This window comes from Triticum urartu, chromosome 4A (genome assembly GCF_056163025.1).
Source record: "Triticum urartu cultivar PI428250 chromosome 4A, HENAU_Tu73, whole genome shotgun sequence".
Classification (NCBI taxonomy): domain Eukaryota; kingdom Viridiplantae; phylum Streptophyta; class Magnoliopsida; order Poales; family Poaceae; genus Triticum; species Triticum urartu.
This window is the reverse complement of record NC_141876.1, coordinates 339,155,758-339,180,711: the sequence shown is the minus strand read 5'-3', so window position 1 is coordinate 339,180,711 and position 24,954 is coordinate 339,155,758.

The window sequence follows — 24,954 nt, the reverse complement described above, 5'->3', positions numbered from 1 at the left end:
ACATCGGCATGTCATACAAGAACAATTCATGCACATCAAGTAAAGGCCAATACATAGCATAAGCAGTTTCTTGCAATTTTATTGTGTTGGAAACATAAAGAGGTGGAGATGTAGTTCCTCTCTCATAATAATTGCAAGTAGGAGCAGCAAGAACATGCATATTATATTCATCAAAATCATCATGTGCAACGGTAAAAGGCAATCCATCAATGTAATCCTTAATAAGTGCAAACTTCTCCAATATAGTGTAGTTGGGAGAATTCAAAAAGATAATAGGACTATCATGTGTGGGAGCGATAGCAACAATGTCATTCTTAACATGAGGAACTGTAGCAAGTTCATCTCCATAAGCATAATTCATATTGGCATCTTGGCCACAAGCATAACAAGCATCAATTTCATCAAAAAGGGATATTTCAAAAGAATCAACGGGATCATAGCAATTATCATAGCATTCATCCTTCGGTAAGAACGAAGGGGCATTAAATAATGTATGAGTTGAAAATTTACTCTCATTAGAAGGTGGGCATGGGTAGCTAATCCGTTCTTCCTCCGTTTGTTCTTCGCTCTCCTCCTCATCTTTTCCATCCAATGAGCTCGCAGTTTCATCAATTTCTTCTTCCATAAACTCCTGGAAAATATTAGTCTCTTCTTGGACAGCGGAGTTATTCTCAATAAATGCATCAATATCTTAATTGTATTTATCATTATCATAGCAATATTTAGGGATAGCAAGATTTTTAGGTCAATAAACTGAATCATCAAAACCTTCAAACAAAGATTCAATTTCATGTGAACCCCTAAAAGCAACAAATTCTTCTATTCGTTCCACGTCATAGTAATCATATATACCATTAGCACAAGAAGCCAAGGTTTCATTATCGTTAAATTCACATGGAAAGGGAAGATGTGGAGCATTCATCCTAGAGCAACAAGTATAATCATATCTCTGGCATAAATTCCAAGCATACCAATGCAACATATGAATTTGATCCCATAACAATTTCCCTATATGAGTCAAGCGATAATGCCTAAAGTATTCATGTTGATCCAACGTTACTCCCATTATATAGTTAAATGGGGGTTTCTTAGGATTATCAAAGTAGTGCATAATATCTTTTACATAACAAGCATCGAGGGTTTTAGGAGGTTCCCATCTCCATGAGTAGCAAGTACCACTATTTTTTTGGTGTTTCATGTTCCATATCCATAACTAAAGATAGAGAACAACATAGAATAGGAAATAAAAATTACTTAGTGATAAAGCAAACAAGCACACACGAGAATATTCACCCCACGCTATTGCTTCCCGGCAACGGTGCCAGAAAAAGGCCTTGATAACCCACAAGTATAGGGGATCGTTTATAGCCTTCTTCGATAAATAAGAGTGTCGAACCCAACGAGGAGATAAAGGTAGAACAAATATTCCCTCAAGTTCTATCGACCACCGATACAACTCTACGCATGCTTAATGTTTGCTTTAACTAGAACAAGTATGAAACTAGAAGTACTTTGTAGGTGTGATAGGATAGGTTTGCAAGACAATAAAGAGCACGTAAATAGAATCTAGGGGCTGTTTAGAGAAAGATACAACTAAGTTAGTTTTAGTAGAGAGCTTTTGTCAACAAGAAAGTTATTTGTCCCTAGGCAATCGATAACAAGTACTGGTAATCATTCTTGCAACTTTATATGGGGGAGAGGCATGAGCTAACATACTTTCTCTACTTGGATCATATGCACTTATGATTGAAACTCTAGCTAGCATCCGCGACTACTAAAGATCATTAAGGTTGTGAAACCCAACCATAGCATTAAGTATCAAGTCCTCTTTACTCCCATACGCCATAACCCACCTACTCGGGTTTAAGTTTCTGTCACTCTCGCAACCCACCGTAAGCAAATCATGAACATATTGAAACACCCTACAGCAGGGGCCCCTCACGTTTGCGCGAGAACAGAGGGCACCGTAGGACAACACCATAAATAAAATATACAATCATACCAACCAAGATCACGATTAACCCACATGACAAAACGGATCTACTCAAACATCATAGGACAACCATAGATCATTGGGAAATAATATATGGAGTTGAGCACCATGTTTAAGTAGAGATTACAGCGGGGAGAAGGGGTGTTACACCGCTGCATAGAGGGGGAGAAAGTTGGTGTTGACGGTAGCAATATTGTTGATGTAGATCGTCGTCCCGATCGTTGCCCCGGTGGCACTCCGGCGCCATCGGAAGTGAGCGGGAGAGAGCCCCCCTCCTTCTTCTTCTTCTTCCTTGGCCGCCCCCTAGACGGGAGGAGAGTTCGCCCTCTGGTCCTTGGTCTCCATGGCATCGGAGGGGCGGGAGCCCCTTCGAGATTGGATCTCCCTCTCTGTTCTCTTCTGTTTTTCGTTCCCCAGATCTTGTCGAAAACCGTTTCTTATATTCCGGGAGATCCGTAACTCTGATTGTGCTGAGATTTTAACACGATTTTTTTCTGGATATAAGCTTCCTTTCAGCCGAAGTAGAGGTCCAACCGACGTACGAGGTGGGCACAACCCACCACGCCACGCCTGGCTCCTCTAGCGCGCCCTGGTGGGTTGTGCCCACCACGGGCCTCCGTTTGCGGTGATTCCAACTCCCAAAAATCACATATATTCAAGAATAATTCTCCGTGAAATTTTATTGCATTTGGAATTAGTTTGATATGGATACTCCGCGATACAGAAAACATGCAGAAAACAGGAACTGGCACATGGCACTAGATCAATAGGTTAGTCCAATAAATCATATAAAAAGTTGCCAAAAGTATGTAAAACTTGTATAATATTGGCATGAAACAATCAAAAATTATAGATACGACGGAGACGTATCATTACATAACCATGGACATGTGTTGTCACTTGATAACATGATCACATCATTAGGAGAATGATGTGATGGACAAGACCCAAACTATGAACGTAGCGTATGACCGTGTAAAGTTTATTGCTATTGTTTTCTACATGTCAAATATATATTCCTTCGACCATGAGATCATGCAACTCAAGGATACCGGAGGAATACCTTGTGTGCTATCAAACGTCATAATGTAAATGGGTGATCATAAAGATGCTCTACAAGTATCTCCGAAGGTGTTTGTTGAGTTGGCATGGGTCAAGATTGGGATTTGTCGCTCCGTGTATTAGAGAGGTATCTCTGGGCCCTCTCGGTAATACACATCACAAGAAGCTTGCAAGCAAAGTGACTAAGGACTTAGTTACAAGATGATGTATTACAAAACGAGTAAAGAGAGTTTCCGATAACGAGATTGAAATAGGTATGAAGATACTGACGATCGAATCTCGGGCAAGTAACATATCGACAGACAAAGGAATTGTGTATGTTTTCATAAGGTTCGACCAATAAAGATCTTCGTAGAATATGTAGAAACCAATATGGGCATCCATGTCCCGCTATTGGTTATTGACCGAAGAGGTGTCTCGGTCATGTCTACATCATTCTCGAACCCATAGGGTCCACATGCTTAATGTTCGTTGATGATATAGTATTATATGAGTAATGTGAGTTGATCACCGAATGTTGTTTGGAATCCCGTATGAGATCAAGGAGATGACGAGGAGCTCCGAATGTTCCGGAGGTAAATATTGATATATAGGACGATGCTATTTGGTCACCAGAATGGTCAGGTAGTCATCGGATCACCGGAAGGGGTTCTGGGAGGCCCCGGGAGGCCCCGGGAGGTTAATGGGCCATATGGGCCAAAAGAGGGGAGCACACCATCCCATAAGGGGGCCGCCGGCCCTACGGATGGTAAGGGGGGCTAGCCCCTCCTGCCTTCCCTCCACCTAAGAGAAAGGAAAGGGGGGCGCCACCCCCTCCTGCCTTCCCCCGCACGCCCAAGAAGGAAGGGGGCGCGGCCAGGGCAGGGGCCAAGGGTGGCCCCCAGCCCCCTTGGGGTTGCCCTAGGCTGCCTCCCCTCGTCACCCCACCTATATATATGTGGAGGGAGAGGGGCAAGACACACAATGATTCCCTAGCCGTGTGCGGCGCCCCTCTCCCTCTAGTTCATCCCCGGTCATATTTTCGTAGTGCTCGGTGAAGCCCTGCGGAGTTAGTTGCATCACCACCGTCACCATGTTGTCGTGCTGTCAGAACTCATCTACTACTTCGCTCGTCTTGCTGGATCAAGAAGGCGATGACGTCATCGAGATGAACGTGTGCTGAACACGGAGGTGACGTACGTTCGATACATGATCGGGTGGATCGTGAAGGTGTACGGCTACATCAACCGCGTTGATAAACGCTTCCGCTTAACGGTATATGAGGGTACATAGACACACTCTCCCCTGTCATAGCTATGCATCTCCGTGGATAGATCTTGCGTGTGCGTAGAAATTTTTTGTTTTCCATGCAACGTTCCCCAACAGTGGCATCCGAGTCAGGTCTATGGGTAGATGATATGCACGAGTAGAACACAAAAGAGTTGTGAGCGGTGATGGTCATACTGCTTACCACCAATGTCTTATTTTGATTTGACAGTATTGTGGGATGAAGCGGTCCGGAGCAACCTTACATGTCCACACACAAGCTGGTTCCACCGACTGACATGCAACATGTTTTGCATAAAGGTGGCTGGCGGGTGTCTGTTTCTCCTACTTCAGTTGAATCGAGTTTTGTCATGGATTTGTCACGGTAGATGTCCTAGTGTGAGGACTTAGTCGTGAGTCCAACACATCTACGTAGTAGCTTGAGAGGGTTGAGCGGGACAAGAGACGTGAGGTTTTTTACCCAGGTTCCTGTAACGCCCCGAGACCGACGCTCCAGATGCCTTCCAGGTTTTTCGTTGTTGCCGTGTGTTATATTTGTTTGTTGCATTTCATCATCGCATCATTCGCATTGCATCGGCACTCTGTTGCCATCATTTTTAAAAACTCGCATCCGTTCGTAGTTCCTGCTTCTCCATGTTGCCTTTGTTGTTCCTTTCGAGACCAACCGTTCTTTTCTTGTCCGACCATTTGAGCCTCTCTGCACAATGCACAAAACCCCCTCGTGTGCGCGTCCGAACTTACCCAAACATGACCCGCTCAGTCATTACCGTTGGATCCAAACATCCCCAAAATATCTTCGGTTCTCTCTTGGGCTCTCCTAGCCTATTTTTCTCGGTTCGTCTGATTTGGGTCGGAGGGACTAGCGACCCTCTAAAACCTAACCACTTGCTATATGATCAGACCAAACCCTAAAATCTTGGGGAGCTGTCCCATCCTCCCTGTCGCCGCTGCCACTCCACCTCCCACATTGGGATCCCCTCACCGATCTCCCTCGATCCCCTTGCCCAACCAACCACCGAGCGCAACCTCCTTCTTCCTTCAGGATCCATCCCCAACCAGCACAGCCGCGCCCGATCCCCTTGGTCTCCACTCGCTGCCACCCACAAATCCATTCAGCCACCGGGAGCCTCGTCGGCTTCTGAGCCTCCTCGTTCTCCTCGTCGACGCAGGGAGACGAGCCCCTCCCTAGACCAGCCCCTCCATGGCCTTTCAAGCTTGCTGCCTCCTCGTGCCACCCTCCAGATCGAGCAGAGCGCTCGATCCCGAGCTCTTTGGCTCCCATCAGCCCGCCGCACCAAGCCCCGCCTCTTTCCAGCAAGCGCGCCCGTCGGCATTGACCACCACCACCAAGCCGCTACCTTGTCGTTTCTCTCCTCCCGTGCTACTTCGGGACCCCGACGCCACCTCGCCGCTGCCGATAACCAGGCCAGGACCTCGACATCCTCCTTCCTCTATTGTTTCTCCTAACCACTCACCCTCTCTCCTGTTTCTCTCTATCAGGGAATGCCATGGCCGCCCCTTGGTGCTTCGCATCGCACCCTGCCTCCTCCGCCCGCGCTGGAGCGTGCCGCCACTTCGGCGACCAAGACTCTGCCCCGCTTCTGTCGTTTTCCGCCTGCTCCTCGCCAAAGTTCCTTGCAGCGCCACCGCCCATGGACGCCAAGTCCTCAAGCTCTGTCGTTGCTCGCGTCCTGAACCTCTCCTTCGCCTCGCCTGCACTCCACCAGTTGCAACCCTCCACTAGTCGCAACCCCGCGCCTCACCTACCTCGCCTCGCCGTCCCCGTCGCCAAGACCAGCCGCGACGGTCGCCCCCTGCATCCTCTGCTTCAAGCAGGAGGACGAGCGCACTGCTACCTCTTGAGCATGCGTTGGTTTTCCCTTGAAGAGGAAAGGGTGATGCAGCAAAGCAGCGTAAGTATTTCCCTTAGTTTTTGAGAACCAAGGTATCAATCCAGTAGGAGACCACGCGCGAGTCACCTCGTACCTACACAAACAAATAAGAACCTCGCAACCAACGCGATAAAGGGGTTGTCAATCCCTTCACGTCCACTTGCAAGAGTGAGATCTGATAGAGATAATAATAATAAGATAAATATTTTCGGTATTTTTATGATATAGATTGAAAGTAAAGATTGCAAAATAAAATAGATTGGAAACTTGTATGATGGAGAATAGACCTGGGGCCCAGGGGGGTAGGCGCGCCCCCTGCCTTGTGGCCTCCTAGTTGATTGCTTGACGTCCACTCCAAGTCCTCCGGATCACGTTTGTTCCAAAATCACGCTCCTGAAGGTTTCATTCCGTTTGGACTCTGTTTGATATTCTTTTTCTGCAAAACACTGAGATAGGCAAAAAACAGCAATTTGGGCTGGGCCTCTGGTTAATAGGTTAGTCCCGAAACTAATATAAAAGTGTATAAATAAGCCAATTAAACATCCAAAAACAGAATATATAATAGCATGGGACAATAAAAAATTATAGATACGTTGGAGACGTGTCACGCGTCGCCCCTGCCGTGTTGACCCGCGCCTGGTCCTGCCTCGTTTGACCGCGCCTCCCCATCTCGCTCGGTCCAGCTGCGCGCCTAGCAGCCCAGGAACCGGCCTCCTCCAGCCTCTGCATCGACCGGGCCGAAGCCCACGGGTGAGCAGTCCCTTCAGCCCTTCTCCTGTACACTGTTGGCCAGCCAGATTCGCCCCACGTATGTTTTTTTCCAGCGTCTGCGAATTTGGTCATTTATCCAGAGACTGCCAGTTTTACAAAAAAGCCCTCATGTTCACGCATTTAATATCTCACAAACCGTGCATCGGATTAAGATGTTTTAAACATGTAAAATGTTGAGAATTTCATCTAGTTTCATAATATGCTGCTTTCACCCTTGTTTAAAATGTTTAACTTGTTGTTTGCATAAATGACATGTTAAGATGATTTATTTTGTAACTTAATAACCGTAGCTACATATTAAATGTTCTTGATATGTAAATGGGGTAGAAAAATGCATAGATTGACTTGGTGCACTTTATATTCCTATTTAACAACAATAAAATATGCTTTAGGACAGAATAGTACCAAATTCGTAAATTGCATATGAGGATTTTCTGGAATTGTTGTTTGTTATTTCCGGACTCATTTAAACTTGACTAAATAGTTAGTTTACTTATGCTTCACATCTTGACATGTTAAGCAACATTTAATGTTGATGAGTAGCTTAAACGGAAAGAACTAAATAATTGTTGTGAAGTTCCGTCAATATGCAACTCGTTGCATATTGAGCTCCACTTAATTTGTAGTATTGTTTGTTGCACTTTGCCATGCCATGACTCATTAATCCGGACACGCATCATACTTGGTTGCGCATCATGACATGTTTATGCTTGTTGGTTTACCATGTTGTTTGCTCCTTTCCGGTTGCGCTTCTCCTTGATCGTTCTGGTTACATTGCAATTGTGAGGATCTGTTCGACTACGCCCGTTCGTCTTCTTCATGGACTCGTTCTTCTTCCTAGCGGTAGTTCAGGCAAGATGACCATTGTCGGCGTCCTGGGAATGGGGGTGCCCAGACTTGCTTGCCTGCGGCCCACGGCGTGGCTCCGTCAATGGCCCGGTACGGCCCTGCTTCTGCAACAACAGCACAAGACCCTCGCGAGGCAGATGAAACCAAGACCTCCCTGGAGGGCGGACTCAACAGGCTGGCTCCTGAGGAGCAGAGATATCAAGGCAAGATGCACCTCGCGAGGTTCTCATGATGTGAGCCATGATGACCAAGGCCAGGCGGGCGCCAGCAGGCGTAGTGTACCAGTTTCCCCTTTGGTGCCAAGGAGGCAAGCGCAGGCACGGAGTCCCGAGGAATCAAGCAAAGGTTTCCATATCGGTGCAACAAGACCAAGACCGCCAGGACGACAGGACGGATCGCAAAGCCCACTGCAGCGTCACCACCAGAGCCTTTTGCAGGCGAAGACTACTTTTGCCGGGATAGCTTGTACTAGTTGTCTCCCTTCAAATTTGGCCGTTGTGGAATCCCTTCCCGCCTACATTTGGAAGAGGACCAAGGCCACTATAAATAGGACCCACCACCATAGAGGGGGATCGGATCCATTCCACTCGGACCACCTCACTAGCTCATCGAGCTCAAGAACACCTCACCTCCTGAGGCTGTTCGTCGACTGTACTAGTTCATCCTCAGCCCCTCGAGGAAATCCACCACAAAGCTGGAGTAGGGTATTACACCGCAAGGTGGCCCGGACCAAGATAAACTGTTGTGTTCCTTGTCCCTTGGGTTCGTCAAGCTAGGCTGTGGGATCGTTGAGCAGGCAGACCGGGAAAAGGGAGTTCTTCTCACGCACCCCAGAGTTCGAACCTCTCAAGGGTTCGCGGAACCCCGAATCCAACATTTGGCGTGCCAGGTAGGGGTTCATCGAAAGCTTCGCCTCTACGCCCGCTTCGCTTCTCCGGTCGTTTTGCTGCATCGACCAGTTCCCATGGCAAGCGCCGCTCCTCCGGTTGTACCGATGAGCGCGCGCGGCGGCATTGTGGGCCTCAGGGCTTTCACCCCCACCTTATGACAGGTGCAGTGGCCGCACAAGTTCAGGCCGGAGATGCCGCCTCGCTACGACGGCATGGCGGATCCGGCAGGTTTCCTTCAGTCCTACAAGGAGGCCGTTTGGGCGGCCGGCGGCGGCGACAAGGTCATGGCCAACTGGTTCCCCATGGCCCTCACTGGCGTACCGCGTGCCTGGCTTCTCAATCTCCCAGCATCTTCGGTGGCTTCCTAGGAGGAGCTGCGCGGCCCCTTCTTCGCGCACTTCACGGCACCGGCACCACACGCCGTCGCTTCCCTCCTCGGTGATTCTCAGGTGCCGCCCTTGGACCGTCACATCAAGCAGTTATTCCGCCAAGTGGGTGCCACCCGCGTGCTGCAGGGAGCCCCTCCGAGATGGGCGGCACTAGAGGCCGACCTCACCTTCGACTCAAGAGACCATCCTGTGACCACCGCGGGCATGGGCGCGCTCCCAATGCTTTGCACTCCCACCATATGTAATGTAGTAGTAACCAAGACCCTCATCAACGGAGGGTCCGGACTCATTGTGCTCTCTGTGGAAGCTTTCGGCTTGCTTCATGTGTTACCTGGCCGGCTCCGCCCTACCAAGCCGTTTTCCGGGGTCGTTGACAGCTCCACAAGCCCCTTGGGGCAGATCCGTCTCCCCGTCACCTTCGGCACCCGTGTCAACTGCTGCACTGAGCCATGGACTTCTACATCGCCTGCATCGGCCTCCTGTACAACTCCATCCTCGGGTACCTGACCTTAGCCAAGTTCATGGCGGTAACTCACCCTGCCTACAACCTCATGAAGATGCCAGGGAGCAGCAGCGTCCTCACTATGGCCGGAGACTCCAGGGAGGCACTGGAGGCTCTCAAGCTCGTCTTCAGGGCCACAGCAGCCATGCGACCGGTGGAGGAAAGAGCCCCCGTGGCACCGGGGGCTGCGCTAGAAAAAAAGAAGCAGTTGTTCTCCCAAGACTAGGCCGAGACGAAGCAGGTGCAGGTCGACCAAGATGGAGCATTGGGAGCCACCTTTACCATAGGTGCCAACCTTGCCCCAGACCAAGAAAAGGCACTGGTCGATTTCTTACGCACGAACAAGGAGGTGTTCACGTGGGAGCCCAAGGACCTGGACGGAGTCCCAAGGGGGTGATCGAGATCACCTGAACGTGTGTCCCAATATACACCCAGTAAAGCAGAAGGTGCGGCGGCAGTCCCCGGAGAAGCAATCCTTCATCGTCCAGGAGACCGCAAGCTGCAAGAAGCTGGTGTCATCCGCGAGGTGCGATACCCGGAGTGGCTGGCAAACCCGGTCGTCGTGCCCAAGAAAGGCGGGAAGGAACGCATGTGTGTCGACTTCACCAACCTCAACAAGGCCTGCCCCCAAGACCCGTTCCCGCTTCCGTGCATCGATCAGATCATCGACTCCACTGCCGAGTGCGACCTGCTTTGTTTTCTAGATGCCTTCTCGGGCTACCACCAGATCAAGATGGCAGTACATGATGTTGAGAAGATGGCCTTCTTGACCCCATGTGGGGCGTACTGCTACACCTGCATGCTGTTCGGGCTGCGTAATGCTGGGGCAACCTTCCAGCGACTGATGCACATCACTCTAGGCCGGCAGCTCGGGAGGAACGCTGAGGCTTACATCGATGACATCATGGTGAAATCCCAGGAGGCAAGGACCCTCATCTTGGATCCAAAGGAGACGTTCGCCAGCCTGCAAAAGGTGGACCTGTGGCTCAACCCGGAGAAATGCGTATTCGGCGTCCCCTCCGGTAAGTTGCTGGGTTTCCTTGTGTCACACAGGGGGATCAAGGCGAACCCAGAGAAGGTCAAGGTGATAGAAGAGATGAGCCCATCGCAGACTCTCAAGGAAATGCAAAAGTTGGCGGGCTGCGTGACTTCATTGGGGCACTTCATCCCCAATGTAACACCTCAGATGTAACTTGCCATATTTGTAACTCCGACTCTTGCCATTTTCGGCTTTATGTTATGTGATTCCCTTTGTGGTTGGGTTTTTGTCTTCATTTTGCATTTTGTTCATGTCATGCATTTCATATCATGTCATCATGTGCATCGCATTTGCATACATGTTCGTCTCATTCATCCGAACCTTTTCCCCGTTGTCCGTTTCGCAATCCGATACTCCCACATGCACCGACGCACCCCTCTTGTCTCTTTTCATGAGCGGGAGTTAAACGTTCTTGGAATGGGCCGAGATTTGTCAAGTGACCTTGGTACATCACCAGTAGACCGCCTGTCAAATTTCGTTCCATTTGGAGGCCGTTTGATTCCCCAACGGTTAACCGGGTAACCGCAAAAGCCTCTTTAGTGTTGCAGCCCAACACCCCTCCAAAACGGCCCAATAACCCATCTAAACGACCTCCATGTTCTCTGTCGTCGGATCACGATCGTGTGGGCGAAAACCGCACCTCATTTGGACACTCCTATCTCCACCTACCTATAAATATGTGCCCCTTCCCAAAAAATTCGCGGATGAAACCCTAGCCATCTCCCTCCTCCGCCGCCGGACATGTCTGCAAGATGACCGGACTCGTCCAACCAGGGAACGCCACGTGTCTCCGCCACCCTCTCTCTCCTCCCACCGCGCCGCAGCCCACCGCAGCCCATGGCCGGCCCGTCCCAGCACGCCGCCGGTCCCGCGCGCCCGCCCTCGCGCCCAGCGCCGCCGCACGCCGCTCCGCTGCTCCCTGTTGCCGCTCCGGCCGCCACCTCCACCACAGTGCCCCCCGCGCGCCGCCCTCCACTCGTCTTCCCCGCCGCCTGCTCGCCGCCCCTCCGGGCCCCGCCTGCCGCGCCGCGCCTCGAGCTCCGCCGCCGTTCGCCGAACTCCCCCGTCATCGGAAATCGCCCGTCGCTAGCTGGAGTTCCACTCCAGCCAGATCCGGTCCGGGTGACGAGATCCACCACTCCCTCCTTCCAAACGTGCAAGCCCCATCCTGGATCTCCTCATCCCGCACCACCTCGTCTCGTTGACATTTCGGGGGGGGGGGGGGGTAAAATTCCACCAAGTCCTTGAACTCCCTAATATTTTTATGCCTCCTTCATCTTGTAGTATCTCCATGACCATGGCTCCAAATCATGCATATGATATGTCAAAGTGTTCGTCTCGTTGAGCTCTTCATGTTAGGAGCTTTTCCATGCATGTTACTAACCATTATGATGCCATTTTCATTGTTGCAAGAGTGCTATAAAATGTTAAGTGTTGGTACTTATCAGATCATGGTGATTTGTCTTTTTTGTTGCATTTGATGTGTGCATTCTATGGGCATGAGGTCTACATATGTTTTGAGCTACATCATTCCATCTTTGTAGAGGTGCAAGTCTTGTATTTTTGTGATATATGTGGTGACTAGAACAAGCATGCAAAGTAGGCTTCATAATGTTGCTGTTTTCAAGGACTAAGGTTTTTGCTGTCCTTTTCCTGCTGTTATTTTGATGCCATGTAAACTTGATACTGCCATGAGATCCATGCTTATTTTGAGATACTTCGGTAAGGATGTTTTGAACGTGTGTTTATATTCTATATATTCATGCCCTTGGTTGAAATTATGGAGTGCTCTAGCATGTCTTTTTGTTGCTCTACTTTTGCTATAAAATGTTCCTGGCAGATTGTTAAGATGTTAATCAATATTGCCATGGTTGTTGCTAGTGATCCATGCATCCTATTAACTTGCTCTTCCCATTTTTAGTTTCATGAACATGTCTTATTACTGTTGGTATGCTTATGTTGTCATTTAATGCTTTGTGGTGAGTGGCATAAGCTCGGAAAGTTGCTATCATGAATCTATTTATACCATGCTCTTTTTATTCTGTCTAAAACTGTTAAAAAAACTTTCTATATTTACATGGGTGCCATCATATCTTCTGCGCCTTTTTGGCTCATGTTCAGTAAGGGACTTTTGTTATATGCATTTAGTAGAAGCATTCCATGCCTTTTTTTACCATGATATGTTCTTGTAGCATGTTGTTAGCTAGCTCTAAACATTGCTTCCTGATGTTGTTTTTGACATGTTAGTATTTTCACTTGCTTCCTGATGTTGTTTTTGACATGTTAGTATTTTCACTAAGTCTTTGAAGCTGATTTATTTTGCACTTTTGCCATGCTTGTTTGAACCTGTTCTTGTGTGTTCTAGCCATAGCTCAGTGTTCATGTTTTGTCAAGCATGTCCTGTACATCACTTCCATATGCTTTTTTGCTATGTTGGAGTGCAGTAGCTTAGTTTCTTGTTGCATTCTAAGTGCCATCATGCTGTTAATCACAGTTTTGCACCATTCTTGTTTTGCTTGCGATTTGCAAACCGTGCATCAGTTTCCGGTGATCTTTATATTGATTTCAACCGAAATCACCTCATCTTTCCAGCGGCATACTTGGTTTGCCAAGTTGATGCCTTGAAAATTCTTTCCCCTCCGGAGCACGCATATGCATTGCACATCATATCTTGCATATCATGCCATGTATTGCATCATGTTGCTTGTGCATTGCACCGTGATTGATTGTTGTTCCATTGCTTGTGTTATTGCCTTAGGTTGAGCCGAGAGACGAGTACGTGACTGAGGAACCTGTTGAGTACGCTAACGAGGATCAAGCTTTCGACAACTCTGAGAACTTTGCAGGCAAGATGACCATACCCTAGAAATCACTTCTATCTTTGCTTGCTAGTTGTTCGCTCTATCGCTATGTCGCGCTACCTACCACTTGCTATATCATGCTTCGCATATTGCCAGGTCAAGCCTCTAACCCACCTTCCTAGAAAACCGTTGTTTGGCTATGTTACCGCTTTTGCTCAGCCCCTCTTATAGCGTTGCTAGTTGCAGGTGAAGTTGAAGTTTGTTCCATGTTGGAACATGGATATGTTGGAATATCACAATATATCTTATTTAATTTAATGCATCTATATACTTGGTAAAGGGTGGAAGGCTCGGCCTTTTGCCTGGTGTTTTGTTCCACTCTTGCCGCCCTAGTTTCCGTCATACCGGTGTTATGTTCCTTGATTTTGCGTTCCTTACACGGTTGGGTGTTATGGGAACCCCTGGACAGTTTGCTTTGAATAAAACTCCTCTAGCAAGGCCCAACCTTGGTTTTAACATTTGCCACCTAAGCCTTTTCCCTTGATTTTCGCTAGCCCGAGGGTCATCTTTATTTTAACCCCCCGGGCCAGTGCTCCTATGAGTGTTGGTCCAAACTAGAGCCCCTTGCAGCGCCACCTCGGGGAAACTTGAGGGCTGGTTTTAGTTGTACGGATTGCTCATCCGGTGTGCCCTGAGAACGAGATATGTGCAGTTCCAATCGGGATTTGTCGGCATAGTCGGGTGGCTTTGCTGGTCTTGTTTTACCATTGTCGAAATGTCTTGTAAACGGGATTCCGAGACTGATCGGGTCTTTCTGCGAGAAGGAATATCCTTCGTTGACCGTGAGAGCTTGTGATGGGCTAAGTTGGGACACCCCTGGAGGGTATAAACTTTCGAGAGCCGCGCCCGCGGTTATGTGGCAGGTGGGAATTTGTTAATATCCGGTTGTAGAGAACTTGACAGTTTACTTAATTAAAATGAATCAACCGCGTGTGTATCCGTGATGGTCTCTTTTCGGTGGAGTCCTGGAAGTGAACACGGCCTTGTGTTATGCTTGAACATAAGTAGTTTCAGGATCACTTCTTTATCACTTCTAGCTTCTTGACCATTGCGTTGCTTCTCTTATCGCTCTTATTTGCGTATCTTAGCCACCATATATGCTTAGTGCTTGCTGCAGCTCCACCTCACTACCTTTTCCTACCCATAAGCTTAAATAGTCTTGATCTCGCAGGTGTGAGATTGCTGAGTCCTCATGACTCACGGATACTTCCAAACAGTTGCAGGTGCCGAGGATACCAGTGCTAGTGATGCTAACGAACTCAAGTGGGAGTTCGACGAGTATCTGGGTCGTTACTATGTTTCATTTCTTGATGATCATTAGTGGAGCCCAGTTGGGATGATCGGGGATCTAGCATTTGGGGTGTATCTTCCTTTTTATTCGGATTTGGCCACAGTCGGTCTTTGAGTGTATTTGGATGATGTATGAATTATTTATGTATTGTGTGAAGTGGCGATTGTAAGCCAACTCTTTATCCCTTTCTTATTCAGTACATGGGATTGTGTGAAGATTACCCCTCTTGCGACAAAACTACCATGCGGCTATGCCTCTAAGTCATGCCCCGAGACGTGGGAGATATAGCCGCATTGTGGGTGTTACAAGTTGGTAATCAGAGCCATCCCCGACTTAGGAGCCCCCTGCTTGATCGAATCGCTGACGTTGTTGAGTCTATAACAAAATGTTTTGAGTCTTAGGATTATATATATCGGAAAGTAGGATTCAAGGGAAAACCAACGCAAGTGCTCAAGAGGTAGCAGCTGTGCGGGCTGATTTGGAGTTTCATCGTGTCTACGAGTTCTTGTCTCGACTTCATAAGGAGTTTGAGCCCCGACGCGGTCAGTTATTTGCTCGTGGTCGTATCTCCCTCATGGAGGCGCTTTCTGAGATCCGTGCTGAGGAGACTCGCCTCTGTGGCGCTGGTTTACTTGAGGTTCCCTCTGTGCTCACTGCTCGAGTTCCTACTATGCCGCCTGCTGCACCGACTCCTTCCCGCTCGAGTGCTCTGCCACTCCTTCCAACTCCTACATGCAGTTAGGGTTGCCCTCGTCCACACTGCAGCTACTACAACCATGATGGTCATGTTGAGTCTTCATGCTTCACGAAGAAGAAACACATACGTAAGGTGCGTACATCATCTTCTGGGACTTCTACTTCAACATCTTCCGCCACTGCCTTGACTGAGTAGGACATTCTGAGACTTAAGCGTCTACTTGCCGCTTCAGGTTCTTCTTCGACGGGTACTGCAGATTCTGTGACTGATGCTTCCCGCACTGAGCAACCACCATCTACATAGCTCTCCCGTTGAGCCCTTATCTATTCGTCCAACTACCCTTGCCTCTCCAACTGTTGCAGATCTGACGCCCCCATCTCCTATGGTTTCCTCACCTCGCATGTCACGAGGCTCTCCACCTTCGTCCCCGGCCACTTCCTGCTCTCCATCCTCTAAGTCTACCTCGGTGATTTCTCCTCGTATTCTTCCATATTTTCCTCAGTATTATATGTTGGGGAACGTAGCAGAAATTCAAAATTTTCCTACGTATCACCAAGATCTATCTAAGGAGAGACTAGCAATGAGGGGAAGGAGAGTGCATCTACATACCATTGTAGATCGCTATGCGGAAGCGTTCAAGAGAACGGGGTTGAAGGAGTCGTACTCGTCGTGATCCAAATCACCGATGATCCTAGTGCCGAACGGACGGCACCTCCGCGTTCAACACACGTACAGCCCGGTGATGTCTCCCATGCCTTGATCCAGCAAGGAGAGAGGGAGAGGTTGAGGAAGACTCCATCCAGCAGCAGCACAACGGCGTGGTGGTGATGGAGGAGCGTGGCAATCCTGCAGGGCTTTGCCAAGCACCGCGAGATATGAGGAGAAAGAGAGGGAGGGCTGCACCAACAGGCAGAGATCAGATCGCGTGTTATGGGCAGCCCCTAGGCCTCACTATATATAGGGGAGAGGGAGGAGGGTGCGCCCCCTCTAGGGTTCCCACCCCTAGGGGGGCGGCAGCCCTAGATGGGAAAGGGGAGGCGGCCAACAGGGGGAAAAGGGGGGCGCCCCTAGGGTGGGTATTAGGGCCCATCTAAGCCTAGGGTTTCCCCTTCTCCTCCTTTGCTGCACCTTGGGCCTTGTGGGAGGCACACCAGCCCACTCAGGGGCTGGTCCCTCACCACTCTTGGCCCACGCAAGCCTCCGGGACTGGTGGCCCCACTTGGTGGACCATCGGGACCCTCCCGGTGGTCCCGGTACGTTACCGATAAACCCCGAAACTTTTCCGGTGACCAAAACAGGACTTCCCATATACAAATCTTTACCTCTGGACCATTCCGGAACTCCTCGTGACATCAGGGATCTCATCCGGGACTCCGAACAACATTCGGTAACCACATACAAACTTCCTTTATAACCCTAGCGTCATCGAACCTTAAGTGTGTAGACCCTACGGGTTCGGGAGACATGCAGACATGACCGAGACGTTCTCCGGTCAATAACCAACAGCGGGATCTGGATACCCATGTTGGCTCCCACATGTTCCACGATGATCTCATCGGATGAACCACGATGTCGAGGACTTAATCAATCCCATATACAATTCCCTTTGTCTATCGGTACGATACTTGCCCGAGATTCAATCGTCGGTATCCCGATACCTTGTTCAATCTCGTTACCGGCAAGTCTCTTTACTCGTTCCGTAACACATCATCCCGTGATCAACTCCTTGATCACATTGTGCACATTATGATGATGTCCTACCGAGTGGGCCTAGAGATACCTCTCCGTCACACGGAGTGACAAATCCCAGTCTCGATTCGTGCCAACCCAACAGACACTTTCGGAGATACCTGTAGTGTACCTTTATAGCCACCAGTTACGTTGTGACGTTTGGCACACCCAAAGCATTCCTACGGTATCCGGGAGTTGCACAATCTCATGGTCTAAGGAAATGATACTTGACATTAGAAAAGCTTTAGCATACGAACTACACGATCTAGTGCTATGCTTAGGATTGGGTCTTGTCCATCACATCATTCTCCTAATGATGTGATCCCGTTATCAACGACATCCAATGTCCATGGTCAGGAAACCGTAACCATCTATTGATCAACGAGCTAGTCAACTAGAGGCTTACTAGGGACATGGTGTTGTCTATGTATCCACACATGTATCTGAGTTTCCTATCAATACAATTCTAGCATGGATAATAAACAATTATCATGAACAAGGAAATATAATAATAGTCAATTTATTATTGCCTCTAGGGCATATTTCCAACATTATACTTGTCTTTCGCATTCTGTGGATGTGTCTACTAATGCCTCTACTGATGGGCCATCTTCCTCCTCTCAGCCTACTTATGGCTTACGTCCTCGTCCACTTCCACCTGTTGATCGTCTTGGTTTTCCAAGCGTTGGTACTACTGTTCTTGAGACGACTTCTTATTGTCAAGCTGTTGTTCATCCCGAATGGCAATTTGCGATGGCCGAGGAGCTTGCTGCTCTTGAGCGCACCGGCACATGGGACCTTGTTTCTCCTCCTCCCGGTGTTCGTCCAATCACTTGTAAGTGGGTCTACAAGGTTAAGACTCGCTCCGATGGATCTCTTGAGCGCTACAAAGCTCATCTTGTGGCACGTGGCTTTCAGCAGGAGCATGGTCGTGATTATGTTGAGACTTTTTCTCCCGTCGCCCATATGACCACTATCCGCACACTTCTTGCCGTGGCCTCTGTTCGCCACTGGTCTGTGTCTCAATTTCATGTCAAGAATGCCTTTCTTAACGGTGAGCTGCGTGAGGAGGTTTACATGCAGCCTCCATGAGGGAGTCCTGGATTAGGGGGTCTCCGGACAGCCGGACTATCTCCATTGGCCGGACTGTTAGACTATGAAGATGCAAGATTGAAGACTTCGTCTCGTGTCCGGATGGGACTCTACTTAGCGTGGAAGGCAAGCTTGGCAATATGGATATGGATATCGCCTCCTTTGTAACCAACCTTGTGTAACCCTCACCCTCTCCGGTGTCTATATAAACCGAAGGGTTTTAGTCCGTAGGACGACAACCACAACATACAATCATACCATAGGCTAGCTTCTAGGGTTTAGCCTCCTCGATCTCGTGGTAGATCTACTCTTGTACTACCCATATCATCAATATTAATCGAGCAGGACGTAGGGTTTTACCTCCATCAAGAGGGCCCGAACCTGGGTAGAACATCATGTTACCTTCCTCCTGTTACCCGAGATCCGCTGGTTTTGACACCGACATTGGTGCTTTCATTGAGAGTTCCTCTATGTCGTCGCCGTTAGGCTTGATGGCTCCTACTATCATCGATAGCGATGCGGTCCAGGGTGAGACTTTTCTCCCCGGACAGATCTTCGTATTCGGCGGCTTTCCACTGCGGGCTAATTCGCTTGGCCATCTGGAGCAGATTGAAAGTTATGCCCCTGGCCGTCAGGTCAGATTTGGAAGTTTGAACTACACGGCTGACGTCCGCGGAGACTTGATCTTCGACGGATGCGAGCCACAGCCGGGCACGCCGCACTGTCACGATGGGTATGACCTAGCTCTGCCGCCGAGCAGTACCCCAGAGGCCGCGCCCGCATCAGCTCCGACCCTTAGCTCGGGGCCAACTGCGCCGATCAAGGACGGGTGGCTAGACACCGCCTCAGGGGCTGCAGTCTCAACGACGATCGAGCCGAACACCAGCCTAATCCTCCACGAAGCCTGTGACTCCAAGGTGCCGGACTCTTTTGCGGACTCCGAACCGCCCGCGCCCCTGCCAATCGAATCCGATTGGGCGCCGATCATGGAATTCACCGCCGCGGATATCTTTCAGCACTCGCCCTTTGGCGACATTCTGAATTCACTATGGTCTCTCTCTTTGTCAGGAGAGCCCTGGCCGCACTATGGCCAACAGGATTGGGATGCGGATGACGAAGAAATTCGACTCCCACCCACCACCCACTTCATAGCCACTGTCGATGATTTAACCGACATGCTCGACTTCGACAACGAAGACATCAACGGTATGGACGACGATGTAGGAGATGAACATGAACCAGCACCTATAGGGCACTAGAAAGCCACCTCGTCATATGACATATACATGGTGGATACACCCAAAGAAGGCAATGGCAACAAGATAGTGGAGGATGACCCCTCCAAGAAGCAACCCAAGCACCGACGTCAGCGGTGCCGCTCTAAGTCCCGCCGAAGCAAAAGTGGTGATACCGGCACAGGATATAATAACACTCCGGATAGTGCCGAAGACAACAACAATCCCCTCCAGCATGATTTAGAGCAGGAGGATGGAGGAGCCAGCTCTCCTGAGAGAGCGGCAGACGGAGAGGAGGAGGATGACAATTACATGCCCCCCTCCGAAGACGAGGCAAGCCTCGGCGACGATGAATTTGCCGTACCAGAGGATCCCGTCGAACAAGAGCGCTTCAAGCGCCGGCTTATGGCCACGGCAAATAGCCTGAAGAAAAAGCAGCAACAGCTTCAAGCTGATCAAGATCTGCTAGCTGACAGATGGACTGAAGTCCTCGCGGCCGAGGAATATAAACTCGAGCGCCCCTCCAAGAGTTACCCAAAGTGCAGGTTACTACCCCGACTTTAGGAAGAAGCATATGATACGGCTGATCGGCCACCTCGTGGCCGCGATAGAGAGGCATTCCAGCGAAAAGCTCAGCCTCCACCCCGATGCCACTCAAACAAAAAGGCATGGGGAGATATGCCAGACCTGCGAGACATATTGGAGGACAAAGCAAATCATGCAAGATCGATCTACGGATCACGAGGGCGCACTACTCTGCGAGACGATAAACCTCACGCCGGATACAGTAAAAGCAAATCCGGCCGGGCCGAACACAGCGGGCAAGACCCATTCAAGCTGCGTCGCGACATAGCCTAATATAGAGGCGCCGCACACCCCTTATGCTTCACAGACGAAGTAATGGAACATCAATTCCCAGAAGGTTTCAAACCTGTAAATATTGAATCATACGACGGCACAACAGATCTCGCAGTATGGATTGAGGATTTCCTCCTCCACATCCACATGGCCCGCGGTGATGACTTACATGCCATCAAATACCTCCCACTAAAGCTCAAAGGACCAGCGCGGCATTGGCTTAACAGCTTGCCAGCGGACTCCATTAGCTCTTGGGAAGATCTGGAAGCCGCATTCCTCGACAACTTTCAGGGCACTTTTGTGCGACCACCAGACGCCGATGACTTGAGCCACATAATTCAGCAGCTAGAAGAGTCGGCCAGGCAATTCTGGACTTGGTTCCTTACAAAGAAAAATCAGATCATCGACTGTCCAGATGCAGAGGCCTTAGCGGCTTTCAAACATAACATCCGAGACGAGTGGCTAGCCCGGCACCTTGGTCAGGAAAAGCCGAAATCTATGGCAGCTCTCACGACGCTCATGACCCGCTTTTGTGCGGGAGAAGACAGCTGGCTGGCTCGCAGAACCATGGTACCCCGGATACCAAGGACGGCAATAACAGGTCACGTCGCAACAAACATAAGCACCGTATTAACAGCGAAAATACCGAGGATACGACAGTCAATGCCGGATTCAAAGGCTCTAAACCCGGTCAGCGGAAAAAGCCATTCAAACAAAGTATGCCGGGTCCGTCCAGCTTGGACCGTATACTCGATCGCTCGTGTCAAATACACGGCACCCCAGACAAGCCAGCCAATCACACCAACAGGGATTGTTGGGTGTTCAAGCAGGCCGGCAAGTTAATTGCCGAAAACAAGAACAAGGGGCCGCATAGCGATGACAAGGAGGAGCCCCGGCAGCCGCACACTGGAGGACAGAAGAGGTTTCCCCCGCAAGTGTGGACGGTGAACATGATATACGCAACCCACATCCCCAAGAGGGAGCGGAAGCGTGCGCTCAGGGACGTATATGCGTTGGAGCCAGTCGCCACAAAGTTCAACCCTTGGTCCTCCTGTTCGATCACCTTTGATCGCAGGGACCACCACACTAGTATCCGTCATGGCGGATTCGCCGCACTGGTCCTAGAACCAATCACTGACGGATTTCACCTCACTCGAGTCCTTATGGATGGCGGCAGCAGCCTGAACCTGCTTTATCAGGACACAGTGCACAAAATGGGTATAGACCCCTCAAGGATCAAACCCACAAAAACGACCTTTAAAGGCGTCATTCCAGGTGTAGAGGCCCATTGCACAGGCTCAATTACACTGGAAGTGGTCTTCGAATCCCCGGATAACTTCCGAAGCGAAGAGTTAATCTTCGATATAGTCCCGTTCCGCAGTGGTTATCACGCGCTGCTCGGGCGAACCGCATTTGCTAGATTCAATGCGGTACCGCATTATGCATACCTCAAGCTCAAGATGCCAGGACCTCGCGGAGTTATTACAGTCAATGGAAACACAGAGCGCTCCCTCCGAACAGAGGAGCACACCGCAGCTCTCGCAGCAGAAGCGCATGGCAGCCTCTCAAGGCAATCAACCAGTTCGGCGCTTCAAAGCCCGGACACCTTCAAGCGCGCTCGGAGCAATCGGCAAATAGACCGCCTGGCGGGATCTGATCTCGCATAGCAATGCGGCGGCCACCCTAATCCCAGCCCAACGGCAAAACTAGTGCCGCGCGTACATAATTACGCATTAAAAATACCATGGGCACAGGTGGGGAGGTGGGCACAACTGCGGCACGCCCCAAGACGCGGCTTAAACCGCACTAGAGGCTTCCCGTTTGGTTATTTTTTTCAGGACCTTAATCTCTGGAAACATTGTCCGGCAGCACTATTGCCGAACACATGATGCAGCAACCAAGGAGGCAGACAGCTACGTCATACCACGGAATTACCAGGTGGATTACAGTAACGAGCAAAATATTCGATTTAATATCATTCCTCAGCTTGCCCTTGGAAGGGACATAGTCCTACTCTTTGCTTATCGCACTATTTGTATCACTCTGCCTTAACGTAATTTTTTGAATAAACAATTCATGACATTACGCCTATTATTGTATTCTTATTATATATATATCTATGTGTTCATTAATGACACCTTGCAACCATACACTTTGGTACGACCAATACACCAGGGGCTTACGCACCCCACAATACGGTGTGAAAGTCCGAACACTTTCACAAGTGCGGCACCCCGGCTCCTATGCATTAGCTCCGAATCATGCCTTTGGTCAAATGTTGGGTTTGCCCGGCTCCTATGTTTTGGTACCTTACGTTCCGCTCTATCGGCTAAGGTGGCGCTAGGAGAACTACTGCGATTGTGCCCCGGTTCTGCTGGGTTCAGCACCTCAGTAGAGAAAGCTAAAACTGACTGTCATGATAAGGCGAGAGACTGGTAACTGTTCGGCGAGGTTTTTGAGTCCCAAAAGACTTATGCCGCTTAGAGCGAGGGACCGGCCCTGTCCGGCTTAAAGGCGTGTATCGCGCCCCGAATTCGGCCTTCCGAATACCAGGGGCTTCGCCGAAATTTAAAATTATAGAATTATATGGCTAAGTGAGAGTGATAAAGCATTATTAGTCCGATTACCTTGTTCGCTGTGCTGAGCACCTCCCTCGAAGGACCCAAACATGGGAACAAGAGTGCTCAGGTTTATCCCGAACACCCCAGCACTCGTGGCATGGGGGCAGAAGCCGAGGACTAGCCATCTCTGAGATTAGATAAACAGCCAAACAGAAGGTAATATTTTGAATTCAAACAAGCGTTGCATATCGCATATGAAACAAGTTTTCATAAACACAGGATAAAATGAGCAAGTCTCATTCAAATATTACATCTTTTGAACACTCGTCCGTGATGAGACGGGCACCCGGCAGAACACCCTCGTAGTACATCTCGGGGTGGCGGTGCTCCTTGCCCTCTGGCGGCCCCTCCTTGATCAGCTTCACGGCGTCTAGCTTGACCCACTACAACTTCACACGGGCGAAAGCCCGGCGTGCACCTTCAATGCAGATAGATCGCTTGACGACCTCCAGCCGCGGGCAAGTATCCACAAGCCGCCTCACCAGGCCGAAGAAGCTGTTCGGAAGGGCGTCGCCAGGCCACAGCCGAACTATAAAGCTCTTCATGGCCCGATCGGCCACCTTATGTAGCTCGACCATCTGCTTCAGCTGGTCGCTCATTGGCACCGAGTGTTCGGCCTCAGCATACTGAGACCAGAACAACTTCTCCGTTGAGCTTCCATCCTCGGCCTGGTAAAATTGTGCGGCATCGGACACGCTGCGGGGCAAATCTGTGAATGCAACTAGAGAGCTCCGGATTCGGGTAAGTAATCGGTAATTTACTTTTACATGCTTGCTTTGCATATAGAAAGCCTTACCCGCCGCTATCTTCTTCATCGCGTCGATCTCTTGGAGAGCCTTTTGGGCTTTGACCTTGGCACTTTTTGCGCTCTCGAGGGTCGCGGCAAGCTCAGCCTCCCGCGTCTTTGAGTCAAGCTCCAATGCCTCGTGCTTCGCCACGAGAGCCAGGAGCTCTTGCTGCACCTTGCCCACCCGAGCCTCGTGCTTCTCTCGCTCTGTGCGCTCCTTGGCCGCTTTATCTTCGGCCTTGGTCAGAGCTTGCTTCAGGGTCGCCACCTCGGTCGTGGCCCCTGGCAAATATACGATGATCCTATCATTTTGCAATCGCATCTTCTTTTATATATACATGTCTATAGACAGGGTATTACTTACCCTTGTTCTCCTCGAGCTGCCTCTTGGCGAGGCCGAGCTCTTTCCTGGACCCCTCGAGGTCCTGCTTTAGTATGGCGACCTCTGCAGTCTGTGCGGCGGATGCCAGCAGCGAAGCCTGCATATGCATATTGACATACTTATATTAGACTCCTGCGATATTATTTGATCCTCTGTTCAGCTTTTCTTTGTGAACACCGAACAAAGCATCAGGGGCTACTGTCTATGCGGTAATATTCCTACTACATTTTAAAACACTTACCTCGAAGCCTGTTAGAAGGCTGGCACAGGCTTCAGTCAATCCGCTCTTGGCGGACTGAACCTTCTGGATCACCGCACTCATGATAGTGCGGTGCTCCTCGTCGATGGAAGCGCTGCGAAGCGCTTCCAGCAGATTGTCCGACGCCTCTGGGGACAGAGGTCACCGGCACAGGCGTCTTGCCCCTCTTAGAAGGAGGCCGCCTGCCCGAGCCTGGAACCGCTGGAGGTTCCGGCACGGTGTTCGGCTGAGGGCCGAACTCGGAGCTCTCAGGGGCCCCGTCCCCTCGGCTCCCAGAGTCCGGAAGGTCGCCTTGAGGTGCCTCCGGGACTGTCTCCTCTCGAATCGGTGCCTCTTGAGACAACACCTCGGCATCGTCGGTAGGATGAGGGGAGGTGGCGGTCGGGACTAGGTCGCTATCCATGTCCGACAAGCCCAGGGAGCCGTCCGACGATACATCGATATTGGCTCGTGGCGGCCTGCATAATTGTGTTCAACGTTAGGGAAA